At 40.5% G+C, this 9,417-nt stretch overlaps 1 long non-coding RNA gene across 2 annotated transcripts; it reads left to right on the plus strand.

The window, feature by feature from the left end:
• The first annotated feature begins 2,196 nt into the window (after positions 1-2,196).
• On the plus strand, positions 2,197-7,364 carry LOC121539908. 2 transcript variants are annotated; one of them, XR_005995423.1, is made up of 5 exons: positions 2,197-2,367; positions 5,604-5,837; positions 6,010-6,291; positions 6,416-6,574; positions 7,248-7,364. It is a non-coding gene; the product is annotated as an uncharacterized LOC121539908 (long non-coding RNA). The 2 variants fall into 2 exon arrangements; XR_005995422.1 differs by having other exon boundaries at positions 5,604-6,291.
• The last annotated feature ends 2,053 nt before the right edge of the window (positions 7,365-9,417 follow it).

A 9,417-nucleotide genomic window follows, 5' to 3' on the forward strand; every position in this document is an offset into this window, starting at 1 on the left:
ATAGGCTGGGTCATAGAGAGGCGTCTTTTGCTTTGCCAGGGGTCCTTAATTAGTTTAGTTTGTTTCTTTGTGTGTGTGTTAGAGGAGGCTGGTGGGAGGAGCTATTGGAGGACAGGCTCATTGTAATGGCTGAAATGGAATAAATGGAACGGAGTCAAACATGTGGTTTCCATATGTTTGATGTGTTTGATGCCGTTCCATCCATTACAATGAGCCTGTCCTCCTATAGCTCCTCCTACTAGCCTCCTCTGGTGTGTGTGTGTGTGTGTGTGTGTGTGTGTGTGTGTGTGTGTGTCAGGCTGTCAGGCTGTCGGGATCAATTGAGCTTTTGGTACAGCTGTACAACTGTTGGGGGTGTGTTAGATGTGTAAATGTTGACTACAATTGGGAAGGACATTGCCCACAGACACCAGAAACAAGTTAATTGGTCCTGACCTATGGGGACATATTTATTATGAGAGGGGAGGATCAAAGGACAAAGCACCGCCCTAACAATAGAGACCACGCCCGCAGTAGCACAGCAGAGGTGCCCTATTGCATTATCTCTGACAGTAGTGTCCCATATGAAGGACTGGAAGACAGTGCAAATACTGTAGCACTGAATGGAGTTTGCCTGGCAGGACACAGAGGTTTGGGCAGGTAAGCATTTTTCATCATGAATCTTGTTCTGGAAGCAGCTCTGCAGAGTGGTCGCTAGCACAGCCACAGTCATAAAATCTGATTTTAAACCTAACTCTAACCTTAAACCACACTGCTAACCCTAATTCCTAATTATAACCCAAAATTATGCCAAAAAGTGAATTTTTCTTTTCATTACATTTTTTCATATCTCCAATTGTTACTTTGCAGCTGGCTCATCTAGAGGAAATCGCTCAGTTCTGCCCCCAGGGCTAGATTCATGACAATAAACATCAACTTGTGTGGTTTACAGGTTTTATACCTACCTTTTAGGGTTTACCCGGACAAGTCAAATAGCTAGGAAAAACTAATGGAAAACTCCTGGCCCTTGATGGAAGAGACAAAGGTTTATGTGGACCTTATTAAAAACAATAACACTTATATCCAAAAATAAAAGTATACATTTGAGTTATGGTGCTAATCCAGCTGGCAAAATCGAAACGATCAAATGAAAGTGAATGAATAGGGAAAAAATAAAAAACAAAGACCTTGAATTTTCATCAGTACACAGCAGGTTTGGGGTCAATTAAAATTCCAGTCAATTCAGAAAGTAAACCAAATTCCAATTCCACATTTTCCTAATTGAAAAGCATTGAGAATAATTTGAATTTGTATTTCATTGTACTTCCTGAATTGACTGGAATTGAAATGGAATTGAGCCCAACCCTGGTGCACAGGCTGGTACTGGTGTCAATGTTATCACCAGCCACCTCTACTCAGAGCCGAGTGCAAATTAGGTTTGAGGGGAGGGAACTGTTGCATTGTTTTACTAATAGGGAGGAAAGGAAGGGTGTTTGTTGAGAGTTAATTTAATAGATTGCTTTGAAAAGTAAGTATGTGTGTGTCAACGTGGTGGTTGTGGGGGCATTGAATATCTCTATAAGAGTGAGAGGAGTCGAGTCTTGCTCCAAGACACTCTTGCAGCGCCATGCTTTGTGACGGACCATTGTCAGAAGAGAACCTACTGAATCCAGCTCAGACAGAATTTTTCTCACTGGGGACGGTTGATGTCCTGTCAGAATACACCCTGATGTTACAGGAGAAAACCATGGAGGAACACAGAAATGCCAGCAAATGTGTCTGATACTATAACATCATAATTTACATCACCATAACATATTCTCTGAAAGTGTTCCTTTTCATATTTACAATGAACTCAGTGTGTGTATATGACCTCTGATCAGTATAACAAATTAAGCATTTTCTTTATTCTTTACTAAATGATTATACGCAATTTTTTGCTGGATCAAACTTGTAAATGTAATAGCTATGAGATTATGCTAAGACTAAAACATTTGTTTTTATTGAGAAAAAAATTAAAATATCCAAATGATATGTCAAACTTGATAATGCTCCTTCCTTGATTACTGTTAATAGAGAGATTATAAAGTTCCATATCATGAACAAACTGTTACAAAAACAAACTTCACACCTTGGTCTTGAGGCCTTTTCAGAGGTGGTGTCACACAAAGGTCATTTTCAGTCTAGTATGTTTAACACAAGTAATTCCAGCAGGACCAGGGTGCAGTGAGAAGTCGTGTCCACAGGGGGCGGCATGGCCCTGTGTTGGCTGTGGAGAGCCTATCAGAGACCCTGTGGTGCTACAAGTGTGCTCAGACCAGCAGTGGGAGAGTGTGTCAGCTGTTTCCTGAGGGATGGGAGGACCTTGTGTAGGACAGATTATGCCCGGTGAGTCTTCAGCTTTATCTATGCCGAGACAGTAGAGAATTCATAGCTAACTTGTAATGTCAACTTTGTGTTCACACCCCTTGACTTTTTCCACATTTTGTTGTGTTACAGCCTGAATTTAAAAAAAATTAAATTGAGATTTTTTGTCACTGGCCTACAAATAATACCCTGTAATGTCAAAGTGGAATTATGTTTTTCTAAATATTTACAAATTAATAAAAAATGAAAAGCTGAAATGTCTTGAGTCACTAAGTATTCAAGTCCTTTGTTATGGCAAGCCTAAATAAGTTCAGGAGTAAAATTGTGCTTAACAAGTCACATAATAAATTGCATGGACTGTCTGTGTGCAGTAATAGTGCTTAACATGATTTCTTAATGACGATTTCTGAATGACGACATCTCTGTACCCCACAAATACAACTATCTGTAAGGTCCCTCAGCCGTGCAGTGAATTTCAAACAGATTCAATCACAAAGACCCGGGAGGTTTTCCAATGCCTCACAATTAAGGATACCTACTGGTAGATGGGTAAAAAAAGATACAGGCGTCCTTCCTAACTCAGTTGCCAGAGAGAAAGGAAACCACTCAGGGATTTTACCATGAGGCCAATGGTGACTTTAACACAGTTACAGAGTTTGATGGCTGTGATAGGAGAAAACTGAGGATGGATCAACAACATTGTACTGTAATTACTCCACAATACTAACCTAATTGACAGAGTGAAAAGAAGGAAGCCTGTACAGAATAAAATATATTCCAAAACATGCATCCAGTTTGCAACAAGGCACTAAAGAAATACTGCAAAGAAATGTGGCAAAGCAATTAACTTTTTGTCCTGAATACAAAGTGTTATGTTTGGAGCAAATCCAATACATTACCACTGTCCATATTCTCAAACATAGTGGTTACTGCATCATGTTATGGGTATGCTTGTAATCGTTAAGGACTAGGGAGTTTTTCAGGATAAAAAATAAACGAATGGAGCTAAGCACAGGCAAAATCCTAAAGGAAAACCTGGTTCAGTCTGCTTTACACCAGACACTGGGAAATGAATTCACCTTTCAGCAGGACAATAACCTAAAACACAAGGCCAAATCTATACTGGAGTTGCTTACCAAGAAGACAGTGAATGTTCCTGAGTGGCTGAGTTACAGTTTTGACTTAAATCTACTTGAAAATATATGGCAAGGCCTGAAAATGATTGTCTAGCAATGATCAACAACCAATTTGAGAGAGCTTGTTGCACAATCCAGGTGTGGAAAGCTCTTAGAGACTTACCCAGAAAAACTCAGAGCTGTAATCGTTGCCAAAGGTGCTTCTACAAAGTATTGATTCTGGGGTGTGAATACTTATGTAACTGAGATACAGTGGGGGAAAAAAGTATTTAGTCAGCCACCAATTGTGCAAGTTCTCCCACTTAAAAAGATGAGAGAGGCCTACAATTTTCATAATAGGTACACGTCAACTATGACAGACAAATTGAGAAAAAAAATTCCAGAAAATCACATTGTAGGATTTTTAATGAATTTATTTGCAAATTATGGTGGAAAATAAGTATTTGGTCACCAACAAACAAGCAAGATTTCTGGCTCTCACAGACCTGTAACTTCTTCTTTAAGAGGCTCCTCTGTCCTCCACTTGTTACCTGTATTAATGGCACCTGTTTGAACTTATCAGTATAAAAGACACCTGTCCACAACCTCAAACAGTCACACTCCAAACTCCACTATGGCCAAGACCAAAGAGCTGTCAAAGGACACCAGAAACAAAATAGTAGACCTGCACCAGGCTGGGAAGACTGAATCTGCAATAGGTAAGCAGCTTGGTTTGAAGAAATCAACTGTGGGAGCAATTATTAGGAAATGGAAGACATACAAGACCACTGATAATCTCCCTCGATCTGGGGCTCCACGCAAGATCTCACCCCGTGGGGTCAAAATGATCACAAGAACGGTGAGCAAAAATCCCAGAACCACACGGGGGGACCTAGTGAATGACCTGCAGAGAGCTGGGACCAAAGTAACAAAGCCTACCATCAGTAACACACTACGCCGCCAGGGACTCAAATCCTGCCATGCAAGACGTGTCCCCCTGCTTAAGCCAGTACATGTCCAGGCCCGTCTGAAGTTTGCTAGAGTGCATTTGGATGATCCAGAAGAGGATTGGGAGAATGTCATATGGTCAGATGAAACCAAAATAGAACTTTTTGGTAAAAACTCAACTCGTCGTGTTTGGAGGACAAAGAATGCTGAGTTGCATCCAAAGAACACCATACCTACTGTGAAGCATGGGGGTGGAAACATCATGCTTTGGGGCTGTTTTTCTGCAAAGGGACCAGGACGACTGATCCGTGTAAAGGAAAGAATGAATGGGGCCATGTATCGTGAGATTTTGAGTGAAAACCTCCTTCCATCAGCAAGGGCATTGAAGATGAAACGTGGCTGGGTCTTTCAGCATGACAATGATCCCAAACACACCGCCCGGGCAACGAAGGAGTGGCTTCGTAAGAAGCATTTCAAGGTCCTGGAGTGGCCTAGCCAGTCTACAGATCTCAACCCCATAGAAAATCTTTGGAGGGAGTTGAAAGTCTGTGTTGCCCAGCGACAGCCCCAAAACATCACTGCTCTAGAGGAGATCTGCATGGAGGAATGGGCCAAAATACCAGCAACAGTGTGTGAAAACCTTGTGAAGACTTACAGAAAACGTTTGACCTGTGTCATTGCCAACAAAGGGTATATAACAAAGTATTGAGAAACTTTTGTTATTGACCAAATACTTATTTTCCACCATAATTTGCAAATAAATTCATTAAAAATCCTACAATGTGATTTTCTGGAAAAAAAATCTCATTTTGTCTGTCATAGTTGACGTGTACCTATGATGAAAATTACAGGCCTCTCTCATCTTTTTAAGTGGGAGAACTTGCACAATTGGTGGCTGACTAAATACTTTTTCATTATCGGGCATTGTGTGTAGATGGGTGATATATTTATTAAAAATCCATTTTCAATTCAGGCTGTAACACAACAAAATGTGGAATAAGTCAAGGGGTATGAATACTTTCTGAAGGCATTGTATGTCTTTTTTAACTCTTTGAATGTGTTCGTTGAAGGTGTGTGTGTGTGTGTGTGGTGAGAGAGAACAGCTTTCATTCATCTCCATTCCAACCTTTAGTTTTGTCATTTTAAACCATATAAATGTATTTGTGCTTGTTGTTGTTATGTGTGTGTGTTAAGACTATTTGCAGAGAAGTGTGGAGGCTGCGGGGAGGCAGCACTGTCCTCTGACCTGGTCGTAAGGGCAGGGGGACAGATCTACCACCCTGAATGTCTGCACTGCTCGCTCTGCGGTTCATTACTCATGCCTGGGGAAAGCTTCAAGCTGGGGCCAGGAGGACCATTCTGCCAGGCAGAGAAACACGATGCCAGAGAAAGAGAGCCACAAAGTAGAAACACTGAAAAGAAGAAAAGGTAGTATAGTTGCATGTGCAGTTTATCTATTGATTATATTATCTAATTGACTACCATTAATGATAGTAATGATAATTAAATGATGATAATAATGGACTGCAATTACATAGCACTGTTTCAATTGTGTATATTGCATGTTGGGGGCATCTTCTAATCCCTTAATGTACTTTAGTTTGATATACTCTTGTAAGGGTCTGGAACAGGGAGAAGAGGAGGTGTTTGGGAGAGGAGGTGGGTGGACAGGGGTAGAGGTAGAGGGGTGCAGGTACGTACAGTCCTCCGCAACTCCCAGCTAAGAGCCCTGCAAACCTACAACTCCCAGACCCAGCTGACTGGCCACCTGATTGGCCTTAGCCCGCGGGTCAACAGGGTGTGGTTCCAGAACAAACGCTGCAAGGACAAGAAGAGCCACGCCAAGAGAGGAGGCAGACCAGTGTCAGACTTGGACTTCACAGTAAGTAGTGTGTGTGTGTGTGTGTGTGTGTGTGTGTGTGTGTGTGTGTGTGTGTTTGGTGTGTGTGTGAGAGAGAGAGAGAGTTAGTATGTCTGTAACTCCAGTGATTAAATCTCTGTTCCAGGTCCTGCTGTGTGCTTCTGCCAGACCGATGGTCTTCTCTCCTGAGCCCCCTGTATTCGCCCTCCAGATCTACACCTATAAGTCATCGTGGCAACCACTTGACGGCCAACTCAAACCCTTTACTAAACATGAAGTCCAGTCTCTCACAGAGACATCACAGGTACATGATAGTTGTGACCATATTAGGTGATTTTAGCATTTATACTGAACCAACATATAAATGCAACATGTAAAGTGTTTCATGAGCTGAAATAAAAGATCCCAGAAATGTTCCATATGCACAAAAAGCTTATTTCTCTCAAATGTTGTGCACACATTTGTTTTAATCCCTATTAGTGAGCATTTCTCCTTTGCCAAGATAATCCATCCACCTGACAGGTGTGGCATATCAAGAAGCTGATTAAACAGCATGGATATTACACAAGTGCACCTTGTGCTGGGGACAATTAAAGGCCACTCTAAAATGTGCGGTTTTGTCACACAACACAATGCCACAGATGTCTCAAGTTTTGAGGGAGCGTGCAATTGGCATGCTGACTGCAGGAATGTCCACCAGAGCTGTTGCCATAGAATTTAATGTTAATTTATCTACCATAAACCAAATGTATTTCAATTGACTGATTTCGTTATATGAACTGTAACTCAGTAAAATTGTTGAAATTATGCATTTTGCGTTTATATTTTTGTTCAGTATAAATTATTGTGGCTTCCTTATATTGACTCTTATGGCTGGATTATCAAAGTACTTATAACTGGTGATATGATATTATTACTGGTGATATGCACCTTTGGTATTGGCTTACACTCATACTTTCTCTTTCACTTCCCCTCAGAGCACATGTTCCTCAGAAGACCTGGATTCACCACAGCAGCACAGTGATGAGTCTGTCGCCATTCTGACTATCTAGAAACTACCACTATCCCAACACCCTCACTGAACTGTTAACTATACAGAGGTATCGAGTTATTGTGTCTACTGTATACTCTGAATGGACTTGAAGCAGCTGTCAATCATGTAATTAGTTATTTAACACATGTTATAATTATTAAAATAGTTCCCTAAACAGAAGAATGTTGTGGTGAATCATGTGTTGGAAAAGAAAAGATGACAGAATAGATTTTTCGCTAAGCCACGCCCCCTTGGTTACTGACGCAACCTCACAAAAACATTCCGGGAAGCCCAATTCCCCATTCAGACCACTGATGGAAACTCTCCGTTTTTGCCATAGCCCTCATAGTCTGGGGTAAGGGTGTAAAAATCCCTCAAAATGTGCCGTTGGCGCCCATTCAAATTAGACCCTTTATTAAACCTTGTTTATCCTCTTAAATTAGATACCATGTTGTTAGAAATGTCTGATACAACATACTTTGGTGATATCGTTATCAACCTACTGCATACCCTGTAAATATATAAATATTTGTGTGCAGGGTGTGCTATTAGCGTGCTAACACTCATTAACCTCTACAGGATTGGTGTCCCGTATACGGGAAGGTTGAGCTAACGTGCGCTAATGTGATTAGCATGACTGTTGTAAGTAACAGCAAACTTTCCAGGACATAGACATGTCTAATATGGGCAGAAAGCTTAAAGTATTGTTAATCTAACTGCACTGTCCAATTTACAGTAGCTATTACAGTGAAAAAATATCATGCTATTGTTTGAGGAGAGTGCACAACAACAAAAAACTTATCGCGGCAACTGGTTTGATACATTCACCTCTGAAGGTAAATAATGTACTTACATTCAGTAATCTTGCTCTGATTTATCATCCTAAGGGTCACAGAGATAAAACGTAGCATAGTTTTGTTTGATAAAATACATTTTTATATTCAAATGTAGGAATTGGGTTCTACAGTTTGAACCCCTGCTGTCTCTGGCTCCACACCCACCCTGCCCGGCCATCTAGATGTGTGAAAGTTAGTGTATATGCTAATGATCCATCATGTATGACATTCCTGGGAGTCTGTAAACTTACATTTTGTATTACCATATCATTTTTGTATGTTCTCTATAGTTATGTACTTGAAAATGTATCAATAGACCAATTTGGCACATTTGGTCAGACTTGATTCAAAATAGTCCAGTAAATTGCGCCTAAACTGCAATATTATATTGTGGCCTTTCTCTTGCATCTTTTACCAGATCTAATGTGTTATATTCTCCTACATTAATTTTACATTTCCACAAACTTCAAAGTGTTTCCTTCCAAATGGTATCAAGAATATGCATATCCTTGCTTCAGGTCCTGAGCTACAGGCAGTTAGAGTTGGGTATACCATTTTAGGCGAAAATTGAAAAAAATAGTCAGATCCTTATGTTAATTAAGACAGACAGCATAGCTAGCCATCGCTAGCATTTACTGGTTGAAGTTTAAGTAATTATTCATTGTAATGTTGGAATTGACTGGTGACATATAATATAATAATAATATGCCATTTAGCAGACGCTTTTATCCAAAGCGAATTACAGTCATGTGTGCATACATTATTTTATGTATGGGTGGTCCCGGGGATCGAACCCACTACCCTGGCGTTACATGCGCCATGCTCTACCAATTGAGCTACAGAGGACCACATATCATTCATGACATTTGGACGGGAGCTATAATCCAGTTATAGCTCCTGTGTCGTTATTGCTTGAAATCAGGCTTGGCTGCACTTCTTTCAAAGGGGAAAGATTGCTTTTGTACCCCACTTGCGTGAATTTAGTTGAAAACATCACTTTGCCGTGTGGACCCCAATAGTCATAGAGAGTTGGGCCAATGCGGTTTCTGTCTGAACATTCTGAAAGCATCACTTTCTCCTCTATAGCCATTGCTAAGGGATAATTGATGCTTCTGCATTGTGCTGTTTATTTCTGATATTTTTCAAAACCTATGAAGATGTCCATTGAAAGCAGATATGCAATTTGTTGACACCACAACACAATACAGACTTGGATACACATTCTCCTGAATGCTAATAAATAAAAACATCTGTTAAATTCACTGCTCTGTTTTGCTT

Source organism: Coregonus clupeaformis, unplaced genomic scaffold (assembly GCF_020615455.1).
Source record: "Coregonus clupeaformis isolate EN_2021a unplaced genomic scaffold, ASM2061545v1 scaf0068, whole genome shotgun sequence".
Lineage (NCBI taxonomy): Eukaryota > Metazoa > Chordata > Actinopteri > Salmoniformes > Salmonidae > Coregonus > Coregonus clupeaformis.